The sequence below is a fragment of the Suricata suricatta genome, chromosome 3 (genome assembly GCF_006229205.1).
Source record: "Suricata suricatta isolate VVHF042 chromosome 3, meerkat_22Aug2017_6uvM2_HiC, whole genome shotgun sequence".
NCBI lineage: Eukaryota > Metazoa > Chordata > Mammalia > Carnivora > Herpestidae > Suricata > Suricata suricatta.
In genome coordinates this window covers 161,124,655-161,151,469 of record NC_043702.1, presented here as the reverse complement: position 1 = coordinate 161,151,469, position 26,815 = coordinate 161,124,655, and the positions used below count along the sequence as shown (strand labels likewise).

Here is a 26,815-nt window from a genome sequence, read left to right as displayed (position 1 = left end):
TATTTTGTGTCTAGTATCATGTTATCTGTGACTAGTAATATTTTTACTTCCTCTCTTCCACTTTGAATGCCTTTTTAAAGTTCTTCTTGCCTGATTGCTGTGGGTAGGATGTCTAATACTTTATTGAATAAAAGTGGGGATAGTAGACATCATTGTCTTGTTCTTGATTATAGAGAAAAACTTGCAGCTTTTCACCATTGAGTATGAATATGATGTGTGATATATGGCCTTCTTATGTTGTGGAATGTCCCCTCAATCCCACCTGTTGAGAGTTTTTCATCATACGTGGACATTGAATTTAATCAAATGCTTTTACTGCATCTTCTGAGATGATCATATGATTTTTATATTTTAATTTGTTAATATGGTATATCACATTGTAGTTTGGGGGCACCTGGGTGGCTCAGTAAGTTAAGCATCTGACTTCAGCTCGGGTCATGATCTCAAAATTTGTGAGTTTGAGCCCTGCATCAGGCTCTCTGCTGTCAGCACAGAGCCCACTTCAGATCTTCGGTACCTCCCCTCCTCTGCCCACCTCCCGCCACTCATGTGCTCTCTCTTCTTCTCTAAAATAAAAAAATTAAAAAATAATAATTATTGCAGTTTTAGCTAATTGAATACTTTTGTCTTAAACTTTCATAGTAGCTTTTTTTTTAAATGTTTTATTTATTTTGATACAGAGAGAGACAGAGCATGAGAGGGGGAGGGGCAGAGAAAGAAGGAGACACAGAACCGGAAGCAGGCTCCAGGCTCTGAGCTACTGTCAGCACAGAGCCTGATGCGGGGCTTGAACCCACAAATGTGAGATCTGACCTGAGCCGAAGTTGGAGGCTTAACCAACTGAGCCACCCAGGCGCCCCTCATAGTAGCTTTATAAGTGGTTAGTCTGCTGTTTTACCAAATTTTACCCCTTTCCAGAGAGTGAAGCTTTTACTCTTTTATGTTTCCTTGTTATTAATTAGTGCCATTACTTTTTAGCTTAAAGAAGTCCCCTTGTAGTGATGAGCTTCTTTAACTTTCGCTTGTCTGGAGGATCTTTTATCTCTTTTGATTCTGAATGATAACCTTCTTGAGTCGAGTATTTTTCATTGGAAGATTTTTTTCTTTCAGCACTTTTCAAAAATCTTTTTAAAATCTTTTTTTAATTTTAATTTTTGAGAGAGAGAGAAAGAGACAGAACATGAGGAGGGGAGGAGGGGCAGAGTGAGAGATGAGACCCAGAATCTGAAGCAGGCTCTGGGCTCTGAGCTGTCAGCATAGAGCCCGATGCAGGGCTTTAACTCGTGAACTGTGAGATCATGACCTGAGCCGAAGTTGGACGCTCAACTGACTGAGCCACCCAGGCGCCCCTCTTTTAGCATTTTGAAGGTGACATGCCACTAGCCTGTCAAGGTTTTGCTGGGAAATCTGCTGATAGTTTTATGAGGCTTCCCTTGTATGTAACAGTTTGCTTTTTTTCTTACTGCTTTTTCTTACTTTTTTTTTAAGGCAGAGAGAGAGCATGAGGTGGGAGGTGGGTAGGGGGCAGAGAGAGTAAAGACAGAGAATCCCAAGCAGGCTGTCAGTGCAGGGTCTGATTTGGGATTTGAACTCACGAACTGCAAGATCGTGACCTGAGCTGAAGTTAAGAGTCATTTTGACATTTTAATTATCTTTAAATTTTGACATTTTAATTATACTGTGTCTTGGGGGTGTATCTCTTTGGGTTCATCTTATTTGGTACTGTCTGTAATTTTCTGGATCTGGAGTCTGTTTCTTTCCTTAAGATAGGGAAGTTTTCAGCCATTATTTTTTTTCAAGTAAGTTTTATGCCCTTTTTCTTTCTTTTTTTTCCTCACACACTTATAATAATATGATGTGAATGTTATTCCACTTGAGGTTGGAAGTTTTAAAATTCTTTTTTCTTTTTTCTGCTATGTCTGGGTGAGCTCCATTCCTTTATCCTCCAGCGCACTGACTCATTCTTCAACTTCATCCAGTCTGCTGTTGAACCCCTCTAGTTTAGTTATTATATTTTTTGGCTCTCTGATTTCTGTTTGGTATTTTCTCATATTTTCTGTCCCCTTGTTGAAATTCTCAGTGAGTTCATCCATTCTATTCCACAGTTCAGTGAGCATCTTTATGACCATAACTTTGAATTCTTTATCAGGTAGGTTACTTATCACGGTATCATTAAGATCTTTTTTCTGATGTTTTGTCCTATTTTTTTCATTTGGAGCATATTTCTCTGTTTCCTCCTTCTGTTTAACTCTCTGTGTTTCTATATATTAGGGGAGGCAGCTTCTCTCAGTCTTAAAGGAGTGAATGGCCTTGTGTAGGTGACGAAGTTTCTTATTTAACTTTGTCGTAACTCTTCATCGTGTCTCAAACCTTTGTGATTGCCTCAATCACCTGATTTATTCTTGATATGTCTTTGTTGCTGAGCATGTGCCAAGACAGGTCAGTGTCCCAAGCGGGGATTTGGGGGGTAGTTTCATTTATCACCTAGTTTCAGGCTCATTGGAAGCCAGACCCTAAGGTAGCACCTTTTAAATTTTTTAAATGTTTATGTATTTTTGAGAGAGAAAAAGAGAGAGAAAGCAGAGCAGAGGAGGGGCAGAGAGAGAATCTGAAGCAGGCTCCAGATTCTGACAGCTCAGAGCCTGATGCAGGGCTTGAACTCACGAACCACGAGATCATGACCTGAGCCTAAGACAGATGCTTAACCAACTGAGCCACCAGGTGCCCCTCAGGTAGCACCTTTTAAAGTATGCAAATATATACTGTCCTGTGGAGTGTCAATCCTAATCCCTTCTGGCCTCCAGACCAAGTGATCTGAGGGTGCCCCTTTGGAAGTAGTTGTGACCTCGGGGCTCTCAATGAGTGTATAAGCTCCTTTCTGAAGGTCTTGTCAAGCTGTAGTGAGGCCAAGGGTGTGCACAAAGATAGTGACTCTCTGCTTACATTTACTAGGAGTGTCTCCTTAGCCTCTAGATGTGTGGAAAACCAGATGCCTATCCTTCAGGCTGAAGTTCCAGACTAAGTCAATAGGTCTTTTTCACAGGAAGCCAGGGTGTGCATTTCAGTCTGCCACTTGTGGTGCCCTGGGGGTGGTGACCTGCTGAGAACTGTCTTTCTGACTGTTACATTCCCCTGGAGTGCAGGGATGCCGGCCATCTTGGCCAGCAGAGCCAGATGACAAGGACTGTCCTTGTGGACAGTGTGGACCGCAGGTGCCCGCTGACTTCAGCAGGGCATCTGGAGATTGTAGAGGGTGGAGCACACTTGCCAGCGTCAGAAGGGTTGCAGGATGACGCCCTGACTGCGTGCACCTGCGGGTTTCAGGACTGCAGCAGGAGAATGCCTGGTCCTTGCAAGTGGGGCGGCTTTAGGCTGGGAGTAGAGAAGGGGACAAGTGGCCACACTCACCAGCCCCGGGCAGAAAGGGGGAGAATGCTGTGACCCCTCGGGCTTGCCAGCCCTAGCCAGGAAGCAGGGGGAGAGCTGCGGCTGCCCACGGTCACTGCTTGCAGCCAGGCAGCGGGACAGTGCCAGGACTGCTCACCCCCGCTGGCTTACCTGGGCCATGGGAGGGGCTGCCTCTAAGCCCGGCCGCCTGTGCTAGCCGAGTAGCTGGAGTGTGCACAAGTGCTGTGCCTTCGCACCTCCATCTGGGGGGGAATGTTTCAACTCTTCCTTTCCTCTCCAGTGGGTGCTTCTAGATCTACAAATGAGCCTCCTTCATATATGCTCTAGGCACTTGCAAACTGCTGAGGTTTTGCTGGATCTCAGGTCAACGAGACTGCACAGGAACCCTGGGGAATTCCAGTTTCCTGTAGTACTTTGGCTTCCTCAGACATCTGTCCCGTTGGTTTTCTAAGCCAGATGTTTGGGGGGGCATGTCTCATCCAGATCCTAGAGATTGGGGTGCCTTTTCTAGGACACCAACTCCTCACTTTTCTGGGAGAAGCACCAGACTGGTGAGCCCTCGCCCTGTTGTATGGGTCCCTGTGCCCATTGCAGGGTTTTGGCAGGACCAGACCTCTCTCCCCTGCCCATTTGGATGTGGTCTTATTAAAAAGTATTTATTGTTAAGAGAGAGAGTTCGAGTGAGGAGAGGGCCCGAGAGAGGGGGGGTCATCCAAAACAGGCTCTGTGCTGACAGCAGAGAGCCCAGTGCGGGGCTTGAACCCACAAAGCATGAGATCATGATCTGAGCCGAAGTCAGACCCTTATCTGACTGAACCGCCCAGGTGCCCCTAGATGTGGTCTTCTTCTCTTTGTGGTGGGGCAGTAGTTCATGGAGTTTTCAGATCTTCCTCCATGGGGAGCTGTAGATTTGGTGTGTCCATGATTCGGGGTCTTCCCCCACCACCATCTTGCAGTAGCCGCTCAAGTCCTCCTGATGACTTGAAACCTTCGGGCTCTGGGCACAAACCCACTGGCTTATCTTTGGACTTGCCAGCCCTAAATCAGTGACCCCCCACTTCTCCTAGAAATGACAATTTGGTGTCCTCACATTACTTCAAGCACCAAATGGCAGTTTCAGTGTTCTGAGAAGTGGAGATTTCTATGGAAAGCTTTATAGTTTTTAAAGTCAAATTATCTTTTTGCCTGTGAGTGGACCAATGCTTTACCACGTGGTAGTTTATTTGGGTGTCCTTCTTGTTATAAGGTGTTCTTATGCCTGATCCGCCCAGGACCAAAGCTTGGAGGCATTTGCCCGGGCTTCTCTGAGTGTGAGCACACGCGTGTGTGTGTGAGGGTGTGTTCGCGTGCATGGGTACACGTGTACACGTGTATGTCCGGCAGCCTGTGTTATCTGGGGTTCTCATTCTCAGTTATTTCTCTTCTTCTCCCCTCTTTTGTCTCTGCCACTCAAACCAATCCCTGCCGTCCACCTGCTCTCATCTGGGATAATAGTGCCATCGTCTTGTCATGTTTGATTCGGCTGCGCAAGGATTTCAAATTAGCCAAAACGTCCGCAGGCTGGGCTCGCTCTGCTGCCACAACGTGCGGCGGAGCCACCACGCCACGCGACGCTGATGTGGACGATCGCTCAGAAAGCAAACCGAGTGGTCGGGGCCGTGGTAAAACCTGTTCATGCCAAGCCCCTTTTATGCAGCAGGGGGAACGGCGGAGAGGTGGCCTTTCCCTGCTGACCAGGGGGCCGTCACATGGCGCCGGGCCAGGCTCCCGCTGGGAGACCACAGGCCTGCGCAACCTGTGATTGTCGACATAAAAACAGCCAGAAATAAAACAACATAGTAAGAGCTGTGCAGTTACATTCAATGGCTCGGTGCTGATGGGTGAGAACTCACGGGTGAGAAAGGACCCTGATTTTCTTAGTTCATTTGATTCTCTCTGTTCTTGAGTTTACCCGTTGGAGGCTAACAAATGGATTCTTGCCGTATGAGACTTAAAGGTATAAACCCGTCAAGGAAAGTAGAGAGAAGGAAGTTGTTGGTCTCTAAAATGATTGGCTAGTCATACATAGGTCTGAGGTGGGGGCTTCATGCTATGTAAAACTTACCAGTTACTTTCAGTAGTTTTGTTAGTGTTGGGGATCAGTCTAGTGATAAAATTTTATTTTTTATTGACCATTCCGGTATTTGTTAAAATAGCGTCACTGGATGCTTCCCTCACCCTGCCTAGGCAAGATCTAGAGTGTCCAAAATATTGCATTTGTTTGGGAGGTAAGTTCATAATTCAGCATGTGTATATATATATATATTATATATATATACATATATTATATATATATTATATATACACATATATAATTATATAATATATATGTTAACTCTGAGATAGCATGAGTCTATTAAGCTAAGTCCATATGATTCTGGAACAATAGGATAAAAAATGTAGAGGGGAGCCTATTCTCAGTCGGTTAAGCATCGACTCTCTCTGGATTTCAGATTAAGTCGTGATCTCGCGGTTTGTGGGTTCGAGCCCTGTGCCGGGCTCCATACTGGCAGTAAGGACCCTGCTTGGGATACGCTCTGTCTTCCTTTCTCTCTGCCCCTCCCCACCCAAAATAAATAGGTAATCTTTTTTAATTAAAAAAAGAGAGAAAGAAAGAGAAAGAGAGACAGAGTCTGAGTGGGGGAGGGGCAGCGAGACATGGAGACACAGAATCAGAAGCAGGCTCCAGGCTCTGAGCTGTCAGCACAGAGCCCACCATGGGGCTCCAACCCACGGACTGCGAGACCATGACCTGAGCCAACATCAGATGTTTAACTGACTGGTCCATCCAGGTGCACCTTTTAAAAGTTCTCTATAGAAAAAAGGAGAAACTTCAATAAAGTAAACAGTTATTTTGTTTGGAAAACATCAAATTTAAATTCCTTTTAGTTAAATTCCCTCTGGAAATGTTGGAATATAAATATTACAGCCTTATATTGTTTTGAGCTGTGTTTTTCTAGTTCACTTGACTCTTGTTACTGGCACTTTGTAATTCTTTTAAAGGACTGGATGATATCATGCACTTTATCTTGCCACTCTTTTCCATTGTGAAGTTCAATAGAATTTCTGGCATCTTCTTTCTTCTCCATCTCCAGTGAAACACGCCTCCCTGCCAAAGCGAATCCCAATCCTGCCTAGGTTCTATGAGATTTAACTTTATTGGTTGGTCCTCAACATGCTGAATTCTTCTAATTCCAATGACCCGTTTTCTACTGTAGGAAAAAGTAAAAAAAGCAAAACAAACGAACAAAAACACTTCCCACACTTGACAGCTGCTCAAATAGTTGCCTTGCTCTTCTCCCTGCCTTCACTATCATTTTTGTCATAAAGATGTTTTATGCACTGGTCTCTGCCAAATTGTCACAACCTGCTTGTGATTTGGTGCCGCCTCACCACTGCCCTTCACTGCTGCCTCTAGGTGACCAGTGACCTTCCAGTCATGGAATCCATTGATCTTGTCTGAGTCCCCCTATGGTTGAACAGGCTGCTGTATTTAGTGTCACTTGCTTGTATTTAACACTTCCTTGTTACTTAGCTTACAGGATCCTGTACGTGCCTGAATCTCTTAGATGAGATTTTGTTTCCATTGCTACCCAGCTGCCAGCATCTTTCCTTATCATTGTTGCACGAGTAGGGTCCACAGCTTACATCCATAGGTGTACTAACCCATTTGTACGTTCCAGTCTCAAACTGTCTTCTGATTTCCAGTAGCCCTTCAAAACGCTGGTCAGAACAACTTGGGTGTGCTGCCTGAAGCCCCATGTACCTATTTGTCAAACGGTTTTTCTTCTCTTCCTTTCCAAGGTATCACTTCCTTCCTGACCATCTGATTTTGTTAATGGCTCATGCTTCATTCCAACATCCACAGTGAATAAAACCTTCCAGTCATCCAGCGAGTCTCTCCTCATCAAGTTTTACAGCTTTCCAACCGCCTTAACTGTGCAATAGTTTATTTTGTCCTCACTGTGGTGCCGTTCACAGGACCTTGCTGGTCCATTTGTTTGTTCTTCACATGAGGAGCTGGAGACTCTTGGTCTCCTCTCCGCTTTGACATTCAATGCCCCATTCCTTCTACTGCATAGAAAATAACTCCACAACATGCCATTTGGGGCCAGCCTCAACATATCCACACCTCAAGCTGGTATGTTGACACTCGCTTGTTCTGTGGAGCTGAGTTCTACGCATACTGTGAATGGGTAGCACGATGCCGGCAGGTTTTCGCCAGCAAAGTGTCTGAAGAACACTTTTTACTCTTTATATGAACCATGATATATAGAAGCCCGAGGGCAACTATACTGAGTGAAACTGGTAATTGGATTAGCCACCTTGATTTAGACAGATGATCTTTCTCTCCCCTGAATTTAGCCTTAAGCAATATCTACTGACTATTCCTTTAAAGAGTGGGGGGAAAAAAACCAACAGCAAATGAAGGTATTAATTGGCCAATTTTATGTGTCAGGTTTTTCACAGAAGTGAAGAGCCCGGGTTTCCAAGAATGACCAAACTATCTAAGAGTAGTAAAGTGTCAATATAACGTAGACCTCGCATATCTACAAACTGATGCTCTTACAAGTGTTATTAAAACCAAATAGCCTAGGGTGGCCCTGAAACCTGCAGCCTTGGAACTGGTTTGCAGACGTGATAGATTCATCATTGAATTTTTGTGACCAACTGGATTCCCTCACCTGCTATATGATCTCTGAATTACATGTTTTCAAAACACTCTGTAATTGAGTAATATATTTATAAAATTTGAAGTGTAGCTTTTTTGTTCTTCTGATACAGTATCCAATTTTCCTTGCAAAAGGTCAATCCACAGTAATTTATTTATGTTTTTTGAGAGAAAAAAATTATTTATTTATTTTGAGAGGGATAGAGAGAGTGAGCAGGGGAGTTGCAGAAAGAAAGGGAGAGAGAGAATCCTAAGCAGGCTGTACTGACAGCTCAGAGCCTGATGTTGGGCTGGATGGACCATGACGTCATGAGCTGAGCTGAAATCAAGAGCTAGCCACTTAATGGACTGAGCCACCCAGCCGCCCCCACAGGTTATTGTTTGAGCACTTACTGTGTACAGGACATTCTGTGAGATGACAGACGAGGTTCAGGCTGAACAGTTCTGGGGCTTCAGAGCAAAACAGTGGAGAATCGTGCACACAGGGTCCCTACTGTAATGTGAGCTTCACGTGAGTTGCCTTTCAGTGACTCAGTTGTTCTGTTCATTTGTTCTGTTACTCTGGTAAATCTCGGTGGACAACCGACAGGAAAACAAGGGAAATTAAATGAAGGAGTGAAGCGGATGGTGAAGGGAGTTTGAAAAAGAATATAATGAAATGAGATAGACTTGTCTTCCACCAGACTCTGGGTTTGCTGTCTGCTCAGTCGGGTCACTCATTAGCTAATACGATCAGTTTACAAAAGTCGCTTGCAGTTTTTATTTCCAGAGTTACTAGACATAAGATGTTCCTCAGGCCCCGAATGTTTATTGAAAGGATTGTGCGTATGATCCTGAAGCAGGATGACATTTCAGTAAGTAACTTGTTTCTCTCCCATGGATTAGGAGAATAATGCTCGTATTCTCTACCTGCTGGAGGAACCTGGCCAAAACTAATAGTTAAAAGGAACTTTCCATTCAACATGGGAGCTCAGTCCACATTGAGCCAGAAGGCATCCCCCAAAACCTGTATCATAATTGTCCTTTTGTCCATCGAATGTTTTACCTTTGCTAAACTGGGTGCCATTCCTGAGAAGTGGTGGTGGCTTTAAAAATGGGGGGGAGGGAGAAGGGAAGCAAATTAATCCAAATAATACTAAATGCACAAGGACAGTACCTGAGCCATTTTGCAGGCTTGCTTGCAGAGACGAGTGCACTATCTTCGTTTGCGTGAGTATGTTGCCAGTCACACACACACAGCCCGAGAGAGCCCAAAGGGGTCCGTGGGCCCCTGAGCGTCTCTGGGCAGCAAAATAATGCATGAAAATTCATTTGCAGACACAGGCAGCTCTCAGCGATCCACCCAGGTAAAAGAAACAACTTAGGTAAAAGAACAGTGGATAATAGTCTTCTAACTTAAAAAAAATGTAAAAATATGTATATATATAGGGCATATATACACACACACACATACACACACAGGATTTAGGGCTTATTGCTACCCAATCTCTAACCAAGCCTTATATTTAAAGATCCAAGAAAGCCTTGTTAATAATAATGAGTCTTGGTTTTCTTCAACCCATTGCTTGAAAAATTATTTGTAGATGATTAAGAATGCACTTTGTCCAAGTGCATATCATGCTGTCATGGGTGACAATGACCTAATTTCATTATCTAATAGTTTATCTTAGGTGCTTTCAAATGTATTTGTTATTTCTATTAATATTTAGTTATAAAGTTTACCGCTTCATTCTCTCTTTGTCTCTGTCTCTCTGTCTCTCTCTTTGTTGAATGAGAGACAGAAAAACCCTTGTTTTCCCCAGAGCTCTGTCTCCTCGGGCTTCATTTGGTAAAAGCAAGTTTAGATTAGATAATTTTAGTTCTTTGTGTGGAGCTATTTTTAAATGTAATTTTTGCTAATAATGCAATTAGTTGTGTCTTTTGCATAATTTGCAATACGGTGTTGAAGTTTAAAAAGCTTCATTTTATTTTAATTAACAACTGATCAGTAATAATAACCAAGCGGCTGCTAACATTACCAGCCTTAACTCTTAGAAAAGAAAAAAAAAAGCAGCAGACGCATAACTCTTCCTCCTCCTTCCCCTCCCCCCTCTGAAATATTTAATAAGAGTGCCGTGTGTAAAATTACCCTGTTGGCGAGAACAGGAGCTGCATTCCAATACAGACGGCAGTGGAAAATCACTCAAAACTGCATGATGCCTTCCCTCCCCCCTCCCTTCTCCTGCCCCCACTCTTTTCTAATTGTCTGTCCCATAGTTCAGATGGGGGGGTGGCAGCGTGCAGGGGTATTGTGACATTTCAGTTTACTGTTCCTAACAATTCCTTTGCACATTCCATTAGCACATTATTTATAGCTTTATAAAAGGATTCTTCTTTCTCCCCCCCCCGCCCCTTCTAACAGTATCCTTGTATCTCCGACGATAATGCTACCTGAGGATTGAACTGTTATTTTTAAAAAATCTATTCCCTAAGTTGACTCCTCATTGGCTCACTCCATTCAGCATCCCTCCTGTCACACTTAAAAGTCTGCCCACAAATCCTCTCTGGAGACATGGCTCAAATGGAGCAGTTGAGAAAAAAGTCCAAGAGAGTCTGGGAGCTGACATCCTACATCTTACAACCCGCAGTTCCGAAGCTGCCGGCAGCCCTGAACTCCAGATGCTTGTATACACAAGACTTCTGGAAGTCATTACCTCCTAACTCCTCATAAGCTTACACCTGACAAGCCTCTCAAGCCGAGAGGGCTGTGTTTTCCCTAATACATTTCTTTTTGAACCCACTTGTTAGTCAAGCGTTGTGCACCCTAGCTACAAAAAGAACCCTGTGTCTGGGGCATAAATTACTCTTCTGGGCCACTGTCTTCCAGCACCCCCAGTTATGGATTACTTCGTTCTCGACTTGACAGGAACATAATTAGAACTGTTGATGAAATCTACCAAATTGTTCCTCCGTGGCCTCAGTGGTCAGGATATTTGGCTGTGTCGTATTTGTCACCGATGTGCAGGCTCTAAACACTTCATATTAACTATGTTATTAATGTGCTCATGAATTGGTAACACTTGAAGTGAGCCCGGCCCTAATGGCACCTTGCAATGAATACATTGTAACGCCGCATTAAAAGTTTCAGCAGGGAGAAAATGCTAATAAAATTCCTGAGTGTATGTGTGTGTGTTTTCTGTCTGCGCACCGATGCTTTCATTTCGGAACATGGCCTTTTTTCAGGCCTTTGCGGATACCACGTTTTTTGTATTACTGAGTTTGCTGTGATTTTAGTCACTGCTTAGTCCCGTAAATCCCCTAAAAGGTGAGAAGGCAGTGAAGTAGGATGGTTAGGAACGAGGCTTTTTGGAGTGTGTTCAAATCCTGACTTTCTCACTTATTAGCTATAGCTTCGTCCACACTTAGGCTGGTTACGCCTTATTTTCCTCATCAGTAAAACGGGAATAGCATAGTTATAGGGAAGAATTTAGCACAGTGTTTGGTTAGTGGTCAGTGAATGGCCCAGTGATGATGGTGACAATGACGATGGTGATGGTGATGGTGAACCCAGCCCAGCCACTCCCATCCTCAAGATTTCTCCCTGTACATGCACCTGTGTCCCCGGCCGTGCCCTGGTGTGGCAGGAACTCTGGGGTTTTTTAAGTAATGGCTCCTGTATTAGAGAAAGGATAAATTTCACAGGTTAATACCATATAGTCTATTGATTGTACAGTGAAATCCATGGCCATTCTGTCAATGTGATTCAGATTTACTGAGGCAGCTTCATCTTCTAGTAAGTGTCATTTAAGCATATATCTCTATCCCATTGTTTTTCCTCTCTTTAACAAGGACTTGAGCCCTTTTCTGTGTGCATATTACATAGGATGATTTTTAATGCTGAATTTATATCCCTAACCAGGGGATACCCAGGAGGTGACAAATGTTCACTGAATGGTGTACCACAATCAGCTGTCATAAAAGCAGTGTAGACTGAGACGATGGTTAATACAAGAGTAAGGATAAACAGCACACCAGTAAGAGAGCAGCATTCTTTACATACCGATGCCAGTGCTGCTGAAAACACAGCCGCAAAGTCACTGGTCACTGAAATACAGCCTTTGGTTTCACCTGTTAATTAGACATGAAAAAAAATGTTAAATAATTTCTTTATGACCAGTTTTCCATTTGGAGTTAATACCCTGTGCCTAGGTTTTCTACTAGTAAAAAATGCAAATGCTGATACATGTAGACACAATAAGCAATCCCTAAAACGTTAGGGAGTTTGGTGTGTGTGCGTGTGTGTGCACGCACAGATGTATACCTCCTCCACCCCCAAAAATAAATAGATAATTTTGTTGAGAGGATATGTGTCTTAAACATTTATAAAGCATTTGCTCTGGCTATGTGTTTCAAAAAATAATCCTCTGTGTAAGTACCATAAGCATCTGCAAGTGGCAGATGTGAAAACATAGGCTAGGTATACGGCCTCCGTTTGCCTCTGCCTATTATACCTTTCTTCTGAGAAAAGATGCACTTTGCAGGAAAACTCAGCCAATCAATCAGAAAACAGGTAAAAACATCCTCACATTAAGGTATTTTTGAAGTTATTTAAGCCCAGATCAGCCAAACAAAAGCACAATTTGCCTTCTATCCTTACATTTGCAGGGTATAGATAAAAATTTGCCTTTGTAATAGGACTTCTGTCAAGAATCAAAGAATCCTTTTCTTTTGTAGCTAAGAGAGCTATAAGCAACCCGGCTCCAGACCGACTCTCATTCTTTTGGGAAATAGCCCCCAAATTCAAGCTCTGCTTCTTTCTTGGGCCTGAGAGATGTTCCATCATTGTTAATGTCAACCAACAGACTTAAAGTTGAAGCAGAGAATAATGAGCAACAAAACAGTGGAAAATGATTTGTGTATGAACAATAGTAGGGGCTAGAAATGTAAAGAGAATTCCAGTGTTCATATTTTTCCTTGATCACTTCCCCAGTTTTAAGCCTATGAAATTTGCCCATCTTTCAAGCCCCTTCTCCAATGCCACTTTATATATGACGTCTTTCTTGCTTCTGGTTCTCTTTGGAACTGGCCTTCCCCTTCCCCAATTTCCCTTAGCATTTGACTTGTACTGTGGTTATTTTTATGGGTCTATTCAGTCCTACTTGATTGTGAGTGACCAGGTCTGATTACTATTCATATTCTCCATGTATGCAACCTGCCACTGTGGATACAGTTGATACCCTTGTATTCATTTATTCATTTGACCAATTGGTGAAATAGTAATACACAAAAAGTCAATTTAAGAAAGGCTAAGTGTCAAATGGCTTACATAAATAAGTTCTACCTTAAACAAGAGGGAAGAAAAATAATGGAGGGCTAGAGATTTTTAAGAAACTTCACCTCACTGCAGGGAAATAGTAGTATTATTCCTGCTTTATAGGTGAGCAAATGGGAGGTTGAATTACTCCAGGTCGTAGAGTTAGTGAGGGTCAGAGCTAGGATTTTATCACAGCACTCCCCACAGTTATTATCAGATTATAGAAATCAAAAGAGAACCCAGAAGGCATTGGATAAATATGATGTAATCACAGATCACATTTTAATGAGTTTAAAAAACCAGAACAGAATAAGGTGAATGCCTTAGCACAATAAGAACGAACATTTTAGAGACATCTTTTTAAATAAAATCATCAGACTAGTATATCACCATGTTATTTTTAACATAACTTTTCCGGTAACAAGATAATGCATATCTACTGTAAAATATTTTAAGAATACAGACCAACCTAAAGAAGAAAATGAAAATGACTATAATTCCTTTATATACAGAATTTTATACTGTTATCATTTAGTATAAATAATTTTTCTGAGGTTTTTTATGGTCATAACCTGTAAATCTGAGCTGTATTTTTCTTTCAGTTTTGAAGCAATCAATACTTCAATGTCAAAGTCTGTGACAGGCAGTGAGGGTCACTCTCCTTCTGGTATAGCTGGGAAGGAGAAAAGAACTAAAATGCTATCATGAAAATTCTACCCCAGTAGTAGATACTGAAGGTTACTGACCAGTGGTCACTTGGTCAGGTGATCATTGCAGACCTCTCCAAGACCTTCTAGAATGAAACTATGGAAAAGTACAAAGGAATAATTTCAAGTTCCCTTCTCAACTAAGGGCCAGAAACAGTAATAGGGTCATTCTACTCAAGACTCTGGGATCCAACCTGAAATTGGAAGTTATGTAGTATGACCTAAAATTAAGACCTAGACCCATGGATTCAGAAACATTTGGTCCCTTACCCTCAGTTTCCTTATCTGTAAAATGGGATTGATAATATCTGCCTTAATACTTAAAGACGAAATTAAATTGAGAAATGTTTCTAAAATAATTTTCACATGACGTCCAATAATATTCTAATAATATGTAGCAGTGTTATCACTAACCTCTGCTTATCCCCTATCTGGACTTCTGAGCCAGGCGGTAAGTTGGGTTTGACATGGCCGGCAAGCTCAGATCACAGAGCTAGGACTGAACACTCAAGGTCAGTAGGTGGGCCAGTGTGCGTTATTCCACACTGTGAATTTGATTCTGATACCGCAGTTTGGTGTACTATTTGTTTAAAAACCCAGATAAATGTGTTGTATTAGATTGTACTTTTAGCCAGTGTGTGTTGACTCACTGATTGCAAACCGTCTGTATGTCTCTGTGCATGTGTTTGTCTTTTCCTTAAACATTTGCTTAGATCATGGTGACTCGAGTACTTTATCATTAAAAGCTCAGCTTAAATTCAAAGTAACTCTACCTACCCTCCCCTCATATCTCAACATGTAAGAATATTTAGGTTATTCTTGCTGGTCCCCTCTTTTGTTATAACAAGGAAAATATAAGAAACTGAAGTGGGAGTTTATGCTCTCCACTAGATGCTACAGAATTGACACTGATTGACTCTTTAACTCAGACAACAGGTTGGCTTCATTGGTTGGGGAAAACATGCCACAGAAGAGCTAATGGATTTTCTTTGAATCTCTGACTTGTAGCTGATAATGGGAGACCTATCTGCATAAGGCTATGTACCTTTCAGTATTGGCCTGAAGATACCATATCATTGTTTCCAGAGGGTCCTTGCTAGGATGCTGATGTCAAGGAGATAATATTACTTTAAGTCTTCTGTATCTAAAAGCTTCCTAGGGGCACCTGTGTGGCTCAGTCAGTTGAGCTTCTGACTTTGGCTCAGGTCATAATCTCACGGTTCATGAGTTTGAGCCCCGCATCAGGCTCTGTGCTGACATCTCGGAGCCTGGAGCCTGCTTCTGATTCTGTGTCTCCCTCTCTTTCTGCCCCTGCTCTGCTTGTGCTCTTTCTCTCAAAAATAAACATGTGAACATTAAAAAAAAATAAAAATAAAAAGCTTCCTAGAGTGCAGGCAACCTCACTGAGGTCACACTGCTATTTGATGGCAGAGACTGGATTGAGCCCAGGGATGTTTAACTCTACTGACTGTATACTTCCAGCATCAATGGGAACCAAACCGACTTGTCTTATCTTGTTTTATTCTTTATTAGCTTATTTGTCTTGCAACTTGGAGTGCAAGTTCCAAGTAACTGATTTTCAGGCTGTCTGTTGCTTCTTTCAGTCTCTGAAATGTTGCTAGAAAATTCAGAGGCCTCATTTCCCTTATGCTAATACATTGCATTCACAAAGCTCCTTCCACTAGGTCTTTGTCTACATTACCCTATTGGACACTCATGACAACTCAGTGCAGGCATTAATGCCCGTGTTTTACTATTTTCTTTTTTTTAAGGGCAACATCTAAGCAGTATTCTACTATATAACCAGTAGTGGCGGAGCTCATTTCCACATACTCTTCTTCTGATGCTCAGGGAAGGGTTTCTCCACTCAAACCTTGCCTTAATGGGCAGGAAGACTGCATAAGAAGGACTTGCCTCTAGGCCCAGAGCTTTGGGAACTGACATGTATGGTAACTGCCCACACTTTCTGCATACCCTGTCACATGTTGGGGAGGAGGGCCCACCATTGCTATCGTGATTTTCATGGTGTGAGTCCAGAATGTGATGAGAAAGTCAGACTTTTATAAGAAACAGCCAAATGGATCAAGTTATCAAGGATAGACCTCCAGGCCACTGTGACAAATTCTGTAAGCTCTTGATCTCCCGATCTTAGAACAATCTCTATCTTCAAGTGTGACCACATGCAGACGGACATTGAATTTTTTTTTCTTTTTTAATGTTTATTTATTTTTGAGACTGGGGACAGAGAGAGAGGGAGACACAGAATCTGAAACATGCTCCAGGATCTGAACTAGCTGTCAGCACAGAGCCCAACGTGGGGCTCGAACCCACTGATCTCGAGATTATGACCTGAACCGAAGTCGGATGCCTAACCAACTGCGGCGCCCTGAATATAGGCTTTTAAAACATTATTCTTCATTTGGTACGTTGGGGCAGGTACACAATAAATTCAACATGGCTCATGGTTTGTTACTGTCTTCATTTTACAGGCAAAGATGTGCTACCGTCCATCATAATAAGACACTAGTTTGGTAAATTGTTGTGTGCCTTCAGCACCCCTTATCTGGAGCAGATGCTCATGGATGCCTGTGTTTGAAATGATGACTCACAGTTAATCATTATAAGAAATAGGCTTCCCACTTCATAAACTCTAGGAAAGACTGTTTTCTTTTCTAAACATTTAAATTACTCAGCCATTTTATGCATTAAAACCCAATTATAACTTAGTATGTTGGAGAATTTCAAACGCTGTTCCCTGCAGCATCTGTGCCTAAGACTGCATTTTATCATTCAGTTGTTCAAACTCTAATACAGACTTTCACATACAAAAAAAAATTTTAAAGAAGAAGAAGGAGCTTAAAACACAGAGAGGTGTGTGACAAGACCTTGGCATTGCTCCCTAAAATGGCAGTCCTCGAGACATATGGGGCAAAGAATATTGCTTCCCAGCTTCTCTGGATTTTGCTCCTCAGTGAAGTGTGCCGCTGGTTCTGTCCAGAAAAGGGATAAGGAAGAGTAAGATCTTGCAGTCAGGAGGCTCTCCCCTGTGTCCCGGAGAGCTCCAGTCAGGCCCATTCTGTAAAGGGTGTATACGAAATACCGTGTTCGTTGTAACGGAGGGCAGTGGCAAAGTAGCAGAGGTTGTGAATATTACTTAAGTGATTTTTAATTTTTTTTTTTTGAGCCTCCAGCATCTAGATGATCCTGGACAGTCTTCCATCCAAGTACTAACCAGGCCCCCAATGGGTTTAGCTTTCCAGATCATATGAGACCTGGCGTGTTCAGGGCGGTGGGGCCACAGATGAAAGTCTGGAACGCTTCACAAATCTGTGCATCCTCCTTGCTCAGGGGCCATGTGAATCTTCTCTATATCTTCCAGTTTTGGTACATGTGCTGCCGACGCACTGACAGCCACAGTGCTGTTTAAACAACGAGTTAGGAAATCATAGTCTACTAGTTTTGCATTTTCCTGAGAAGTCTCTTTTAGTCTAGTGCCTCAAACCCTGTCAAGGAAGCCCGCATTCCCACCAGAAACCTGGTGACTACAACACTCAAGATGATAAGCAAGTTGGTTGGATTAGAAAACCTAGAAGTTCAGGAAGAGCTAGAACGCCACTTATTTGTCAGCCTGGACAGGAAATGGAAATAAGATTAAGTGATGATTTAAATTTTTTTAAAAAGATGTGATTTGTGTTTTCCCTCCTCCAGATAGATCAAAGCCATATCCGAGTGACTGAATTAAGATACAGAATTCCGAAGGGAAAGATAAAGAATGACTTTCCTGCATCTCCAAAAATCACCAGAGAGACATGAAGTCAGTTTCTTTTTCGACTTAAGAGAAACAACATAAAGAAACCATTGTTACTAGTTGGTAATATTTTATAGAATCCTATGGGCAACAGTACTATGGCCCTCTTTCTCTAGCTACCAATATAAATCAATCAGATGATGTTATCATTGTAAATACATTAAATAATAAGAATAACTGGCTATTGGAGTTAAAAGAGGTCTTTGCCTTCAATCCTATTCCGCCTTTTTAAAGATCAGAGACGTGGTTCTCAGGGAGGGTTCCCGAGTTATGCACAGCCTTTCAGGTAATGGGAGTACTGGGACTGAAATCTAGGTACCCTGATGTTAATCTAAGGTTCTCATTGCAGGATGTCCCTGGGAAATATCTTTGAGTTTAAGGACCAAAGAGTGAGAGGGAATAAAAAAGCTGGAAGGGTAAAATATGAGCTAAAGACCCTCTTTCCCTTCTCAATGTGGGTGGACTCCTTTCCATCCTCGAAAACAATTAAAGCAAGCTAGCAGAACTACTAGATGACAGCATTATCTTTTGAACTTGGTCTCAAATCAGGATAGTATCTTCTACGTGGAGCCTAAGTTAAGATAAATGTCTGAATTGTATGCCCTCTTTGTCAACCTGGAAGATTGTATTAAGGTTCCAAATGATATTGAGATTTGCTAAGTAAGTCTTACTTGTCAATAGCTCCTCTTGTTGGATATTTAAAGTTCAAGAGCTTTGTTTGCTTTAGTTAAGTGCTCTGAAGTGTTTCAACAGCGATTGGCCCATTTATATAAACAAATGAAGGAACACACTGATAATCCATGATACCCGGAAGCAGCCCCAGTCTAAGAAGTAGCATAAATCCCTGATGACTTACAGATAAGCCTTCCACACACCTGCACAGCTCACTTTGTTAAACAAGTGTGTGCCACTGGGTTTGAATGGCTGAAGAGGGCAGGACTGGGGAAAAAATATATACTACTTTCAGTACATCTTTCTTTCGTTCTTTAAGTTGATTAACGTGTATGAGCATTTTGCTAAGGAATGCAGTTACAACCCTGATACCATTATTTGTTTTCAAGTGATAAGTTTCCTTTCATTGTTCATCATCTCTTTTATAGTTGAGGTGATTTTCATTGGGTTTGTTAAAAAAATTTGGTTTCGTCCAAGTGTTCGTTATTTTATATAATTTGTCGTCCATTTAGACTTTTAGAGAGTATCATTATTTCAGAAGGAAACTCCATTTTAGAAAAGTTGCATAGGTTGAAATTCACTATCAAATGATGTCAACCTCAAACACCTCTAAAAAATACATCTCCATCTTCACAGAGTAAAATGATTCCAGCCTGACATCCTGTGACTTATCATGCCAGAGTTTCCAAATTTGTGCCAAAATTCTAATTCCCATCCTGCTTAGCCATGGAGTGGAGGGAGAGTCACTGGGTGACTTGGAAGCAGGAAGGCCGGTCCCTATTTCCACACAGCCCAGCTTTTGTCTGTAAGGAATCATGTGATATGAAATGATAATAGTATCTCTACAAGATGTCATTGTGAGAGTTAGCTGAGACAATATATCAGATGGGATTATGTGGAATTTTAAAATCTTGACCATTATTAACCCCACACATTCCCAAACATTCAAATGGTTCAGTCGAATGGGTGAAACATTTAGAGTTTTTCCTAGCAAACTGAAACTGCTACTAAATAGCAACTTCAACAAAAGACAGTATGGTTTGGAAGGGGGAAATCTGAAGGTAAAGCATGCCTCAGTCCAGGAGGAAGGAGCAGACGACATCAAAGGAGTGACAGCATTAGCTACAAATGGCTCTTTCCCACTGTGACAGTTGGCTTGACTCTGCTACGTCCTCATTAGCTCAGATATTTTTATGAATTCCAATACCTGTGACTTAACCTTAAAAAAGATTGGTGGCTCTGAAAACTACACAGGGTTGTTTATTGGGCGCCTGGGTGACTCAGTCGATTAAGTGTCTGACTTCAGCGCAGGTAATGATTTCACGGTTCGTGGGTTCGATCCTTGCATCAGGCCCTCTGCTGTCAGCCCAGACCCTTCTTCAGATCCTCTGTCTCCTCTTTCCCTCTGTTTCTCTCCTACTCACGTGATTTTCGCTCTCTCTCTCAAAAATAAATATTTTTAAAAATTTTATGTATTCTTTAAAGCATAATGCTTATTCATGTTATAGAAACATTTTCCCCCCCAAAAAACCCTCCTCTGGTTAAATATGAGCAGCCCACAAAGGTAGGAAAGCAAGAGGGAGCAGGTAGACAAGGAAAGGAATACTTCTATGGGAAAGGGAAGAAAGCTTTCATGAATAGAAATTCATGGCATAGATGTTAAATTAGCAAAATCTTACCATTTTCTCCCCCCCTCTCCCCATATGTGACATATTGGCTTGTTGTCACCAGTTAGAAATACCAGGTAATTTATTAACCCTAACAAATCTGGGTGCATAATTACAAAGCCCTGTATTGTCTGTAAGAGGATTTAGCCAAATGCTGGATGTATGAAGCAGAGAATCTCAGAGCAACGGAAACACCTGCTGTGGGCTGACACATTGGGTTCACACAAGAACTTGAGAACACTCCTGAATTCTTGAATGGTTGCCTAGAGTCGAAAGGCTTACTGGCATGGGAACTTGAACTGAAAAGAACAAAAAAGATGATATGTCCAACATAGGATCATCATATCATAATTAGAATTAAAGGCAGTTTGTTCTGACAAAAGACAGAGGGAATCAGAAGACTTTGGTTTGGTTTTTCCTGTCGTTTACATCAGATTTAGTAAATTCTTTCTTCTCTTCGCCTCTTGCATTCATCCTCCATATTTTGAATATCTTTCCCCTCGAGTGTTCTAATGTCTTTCAAGAGGAATGAAGGAAGAAACTAGAAAACTTCAGGAAGGAATCGGATTAAAATTGGTTGGATTCTCAGCTTATCTGGACTCTGGGATGTATCATGAAAGCAAGAGAGATATTCTGACAAGTTACTGTCAGGCAGATGGCAAAGAGGGGTTGGCAAAGGATTTTAAGAGCTGTAGTCTGGAATGTGAGAATTTCCTTCAGGCTTTCCTTCTCATTTAAAATCTTACCAGCCTATGCTTTTATATTTATTAAATTTGGGTTTAACTGCATTTCTTCCCTGAAAGAAATTCCTGTTCCTCTCTCCTAGGTGGAATGAAGAACTCTTTTCTTCTCTTGCTCATGTAACACCATCATTTCCTAAACGTGTTGCTCTGGCTTGGGGAAGATGGGAACTTAGATTTCTAACATCTTATTGTTTGTATCTGCTCCACATGCTGTAAATGTTTCCCTTGTTCTACAGAGCTGCCTGCTCTGTCTCTTTTCTGGTCAGTGTTTGAGAGGGTAGGGCTTGCAAATCCCTCTCCAATTTATTTTCTAGAAGGTGTTGCATTTCTGTGTTTCACATCGTGCATGACAACTAACCGCATCCACAGCTGGCAGAATTATCTAATTGGAGTAATGAGCAGTGAGGATAACAGAAATAAAAGCATTAATAAAACTAGTTTTAGTCAATTCAACAATAACAACAAATTATTAAATACCCCTTGGTGGTAAGGGCCGTGATCAGTACCGCAAGAGAGAAAATAATGGAAAAGAAGCCCCTGCAGTTGCCCTGAAGGAACTTAATCTTTTTTTTTAATGTTTTTTATTTATTTTTGAGAGACAGAGAGAGACAATGCAAGCAGGGGAGGGACAGAGAGAGAGAGAGAAGGAGACAGAATCCGAAGCAGGCTCCAGGCTCTGAGCTGTCAGCACAGAGCCCGATGTAGGGCTCAAGCCCACAAACCGTGAGATCATGACCTGAGCCGAAGCTGGAGGCTTAACCTACTGAGCCACCCAGGCGCCCTGGGACTTAATCTTTTAACAGTCATACTTTTACGGTAAAGGACCATACCATGAGGCAGAATTATGATATGGACTGTAAGAAATTTTCTAGCAACATGAGCATAAAGGAGGGACAGGAGTGAGGGCCTGGCTGGCTCAGTGGGAAGAGACGTGACTCTTGATCTCAGGCTTGTGAGTTCAAGCTCTACGTTAGGTATAGAGATTACTTAAAAATAAAATTTTTAAAAAGAAAAAAAAAAGGAAGGACCATTCATTGGGGTGGATGGAAGAAAGCCTCTTAAAGAAAGAGATAGGTAGTATTTTACAGAATTTCTTTTTTATTGGCTTTTCTCCTTGTTATAAGGTAGTTGGTGCTCATTAAAGAAAAAAATCAGAATACACAAAGAAACCAAAAGAAGGTCATTTAAAAACACCCTGCCTCCTGCAGGATGACTGTGGTCAACACGCGGCCATTAGAACACAGGCTAAGCCTGTGGCCACCGAACCAAGACCACCGGGCATCTGGCGTCCAGTGTGTCTCTTCCTCCCCCAGACTTCCAGGTGCTCGCCTAGAAGTGCTCAAGCCAGGCCAGCGGATGGAGGAGGATTCCTCTGTAATTTTCTGTTTCTTGTTACAGTATCTATTAATGCCCTGTAGACGGTCTCATCTCTGCAAAAGAAGGTGAATGAGCAAAGGTTTCAGACATGACACCTTTAGCACTTCATGTCAGTATTTAAATGTGATATTATATCGATCCATTAATCAGTAATTAAAGAACAAAACCATCACTTTACCTCTCCCCCTCTCCATGAATGACACCAACTTTCCTTTTTCCCACAAAGCTCTTTCAGAGGCTTTAGTGGGATGAGTAAATGATATTTCTTTTTAACACTTTTGTTGTTTAAAAGTGCTATTGTTTCATTTGAGGTGTGAGGAAATGTGCTAACCTTGTCTTCTGATGGTGTAGCAGTGCAGAAATGATCACTGTATATACATTTTTTTACATAAAAATGGAGAGGAACAAGAAGGAGAGAGACAACTTATTTAAATCCTGAATACAGTCAGACCTCATATGCATTGTTAAAAAAAAAAAAAGCCCTAAAGAATTGCATATGGATTAGAGGGATGAATATTCTATTATTTCAGTCTGTTCTGCTGATCTTCTTATTGTGACTTTGTGCTTCAGAAATCTGCTAGGAATTTGGCTTTGCCGTAGTAGGCAGTAATTTTAAATGTGTATCAAGCACTTGATAGTGTATGATTTGCGTGCTGTTGCATTCCTATTCCCTAAATTTTCCACCAATTTATTACTTTTTTCATACTGTTTTAATATTTCAGGATGATGAATATATACAGCATCATTAAAGGTAAATAAAAAATGCATGAAATTAAAAATTGGAATATTAGATGTTTCTTTGCTGTAATCCCCTGGTCCAATTGGAATGAAATGTCTCTGTTCTGTCAAGTAATCCCTAAACATGATTAGGAACCTGGGAGTGTCCACACAGCTCACATAATATTTGTATCATCTAAGCCTATTTATGTAAGGTTTGAGTAAAAGTTGTTATTAGAAGACCTATAAAGCCATTTTACAATTCAGAAAGATATGCTTGCCTCTTAATCTTTTCTACCTTTATTATTTTTGCTGGAGTTGATGACAATGTGTTCTTAATTCATTTTTCAGAATGCTATTACTGTACATCTTTTTCATACTTAGATGATACATTGGCTATTCTATTGAAATACATTTTAAACACCAAGGATTGAGTTCAGCAGTTCATCTGTATTTTGTAGCTGGTTTTTTTTTTCAATATTTATAAGAAGGAGAGGAGTTCGTTTTCTAGAAGTTAAATAGTGTTTTAGAAGTTTCTAGTCATTTGATGTGTATCCAGGGCAAGTTTTCCCAAAGTATTTCTTCTTTTAAGAAAATTTGCTCCTGTTTTATTGGCTCACTGAACTCCTGGGGTTTTTATTGTGGTTTTTTTTTAATAAAAATAGTTCACACTATGCGGTGTTTTGCTACAAAATTGTTTAAATTATTTCTGATTTTTGAGCCAAAGAAAGTAGTGTTTTGTAAAGAGGATATTTGAGTATAAAAAAGACCAAAAACTGTTTTCCCTAAGCCTTCATGTATGCCTCACATTGTGGTAATGAATTCTTTGGAAAGATATTCTTTCTTTATTAGCAAAATCTTCAGTGTTTGCCCTCTTTAAAAGGCCTCATATAGGAGAAGTTTTCCAAAACATCTTAAAAGTCATATGTATGATTCTTTTTTTTCCTCTTCCCTTCAATTAGGTTTTAGCGGATACCAGGTTTCTCTTAACCTAGGTTAGTTCTCCTTTTTTTTTTTATTAATGTTTTTATTTATTTTTGAGAGAGAAAGAGAGAGACAACGTAAGCAGGGGAGGGTCACAGAGAGGGAGACACAGAATCTGAAGACAGGCTCCAGGCTGTCAGCACAGAGCCCAACGCGGGGCTCGAACCCACAAACCATGAGATCATGACCTGAGCCGAAGTCGGATGCTTAACCGACTGAGCCACCCAGGCACGGCTCGGTTAGTTCTCTTAAATGTGCAGATACTGATCTAGCAATTGCATGGCAATGCCCTTGTCTTTCAGGAAAGTTTGGTGCTCACCAATTGCTGACTTATTCTAGGCATTTAAAAATACCAGCTCGTTTTGGGTTCCTTCACTGTAGCATTTCTTATTTATTTTTGGCTCACACACAAAAGACAGTTTTGACTGTTGTCTGCATAACCAAAGTCCTGAAACATGATGACCGACAGCTCTTACTAATTTCACAGCTATGAAATGTGCTAAATGCCCACAGTTTCTAATGAACACTCCTCAGTGTGGTATATTTTAAAACCGTGTTTCATACAGCACCCCGGAGATGTTCTGTGGTAGTAAGACCTCTTAAACCTTTGCTCCTAACTTAGCAAGTTTGCTCTGATAGCGAAGATGAATCTTTGCAGTGTAAGAGGCATTCCCTTAGCCTCCCTGTAGGTTAAGTTCAGGTTGGCTTTTCCTGCAAACACCGAGCTTGAGCAGAGAGGTCTGGTGTTGGCTCTTTACACTTCGCAAGTACGCCATGGTGCGCATGCTGCCCGCAATTGTCAACATTGTCCCCTGGAAGCCAGTTCCTCACTTTGCAGGGAGAATAATGGCAGCGAATGACATATAGCCGATATTCCCCTAGCTGAACTTTACCCCGAGGAAGGCATTTAAGAGCGAGAGGGTGGAGAGCAGGGAGGTTTTAAATAGTCCACACACTGATGCTAGAAAAATTAGCAGCGAGCATGTGATTTCATAATGGTCGTGTGACAGTGCTGCTCCATTGTGTTCAGTTCATCAGAAATCTGAGCCTCCTGCCACCAGCTGTGCCCAACCGGACCCGCATGCCCTGGGTTCAGTTGACAGATAAAGCTGTGCTATGTCGCAACTGCAGCGGGGGGTGGGGGGGAGGGCTCCAGGAGGGGGGCACCCAGGTGCAGCGCAGCCAGGGGGGGCCTGAGCCGGAGGGGCTCCTCCCACAGCAGGTGGTAAGAGTCACGTGGTATGGGGTGCCTTTGGGAGCCTCTCCACAGAGCCCCGAGAAAAGAGGGGAAAATCTGGGCCCCTATTCTGAAAAATTTCTGGAGCAGTATGCGGTCTATACCATTCCTCGAAGCCCTTTCGTATAATTCTGAAGCCAGCCGCATAGAGAGCAGAGTGGTCTATGTTAGAACTCAGCCTTTGCAGCTTCTGTCTGTGCAGCCCTGCGTCGTTTACTTAATGTCTGGGTACCTCAGTCACCTCGTTTGTAAAATTAGGATAACAACGTTATCTTCTTCCAAGGATTAAATAAAATAATCCTTTTAAAATGCTTAGCTCAGTGCCTGACACATAGTTAGCACTCAACAATATTACTGTTCATGAAGCTCTCATTTGTGGGATGTGCAACACTTCCGTTTTATATATGGAGAAACTGAGGCTGTAAATCATGAGCTCACCTAAAAGCGCTTGCCGGAGAGTAGACTTCGTGTTTCCTAGCTTCCATGCTATTATGGTAACCACTAATCTAGGCTTCTTCCCTGCATCAAGCCCTTAACATTCTTATTCTTGATTAAAGCAAGTTGGGGAAGGATTGAAGAAAACAATGGTAAGGAATAACCTCATGGAGATGCGCTTGATCTATGGTAGCTCATTCTTAAAGCTAATATTTGAGATAAAAAAAAAAACCAGTGTGTTTTCAGTCAGTATCTCCCCACAGCTAAAATGATCAGGCTTTTAAAATATAAGCTTTATGTTGTTGGTAAAATTGGAAAGTTTTAGAAAAATAATTATTTTTGGTAACTCTGTGGAGTCTTGTATGCTTCTGAAATGATCCACAGGCATTTAAATGGGCTCTGAGCCTTGGGCAGAATGAGGTAGAGAAATGTTTACAGTTCATAGATGTGAATGCATGCTGGAGTATTTTGCCCTAAGCAAGACAGAAACTCCTGGGATAAGCAAAAAGCACATTTTCAAAGTGAAACAGACTGAAGGAAGTAGCAGAAATATTACACGGTAGAGTTGAAAACCATTTATAAGGCTGGGTTAAAAAGCATCGACAATGAGGAACCTTTTTGCTTCTTCTATTAATAATGAGCTGTGCCTGCATTCACAAATTAGTTTGCAAATTCATATTTGGAGTTGGCTAAACAACTGGTTATTAATTTTTGGGGAAGAAAAAAAAGTCGAATTTGCCAGTTATTTGAATGATTTTGACTCGCAATTCCCCAAACAAGCAAACAAAACAGTGTGTGTATATAGGCAGAGTGTAATTCCGCTCTCTGAAGGTTGTGAATTTCACTCCACAGATGGACTTCACTTCACCCCCGAAACAAATGCTACATAAGTGTTGATCTGTGGCTCATATGCACTGCACAGTCAGGCTGCTAATTTGGCTCCATGACCAGACATGGCCCAGTTTTCTGATGGGGGTGGAGGAGGAGGGGGCTTACTTTTCACCAAATGACAACCTTATTGTGGTGGGCAGAGCAAGACCTTTTTTTTATTGGTTT

The 26,815-nt window shown here is 41.7% G+C and overlaps 1 protein-coding gene and 1 non-coding gene across 2 annotated transcripts in view; one reads left to right on the top strand and one right to left on the bottom strand.

Annotated features, from left to right (window-relative positions):
- The window catches only part of ESRRG (estrogen related receptor gamma), a 577,991-nt gene that overhangs the window by 238,949 nt on the left and 312,227 nt on the right, over nt 1-26,815 (top strand). The gene's annotated exons all lie outside the window — the stretch shown is intronic.
- LOC115288795 lies at nt 17,423-17,524 on the bottom strand. Its single transcript, XR_003907194.1, has one exon. It is a non-coding gene; the product is annotated as a U6 spliceosomal RNA (small nuclear RNA).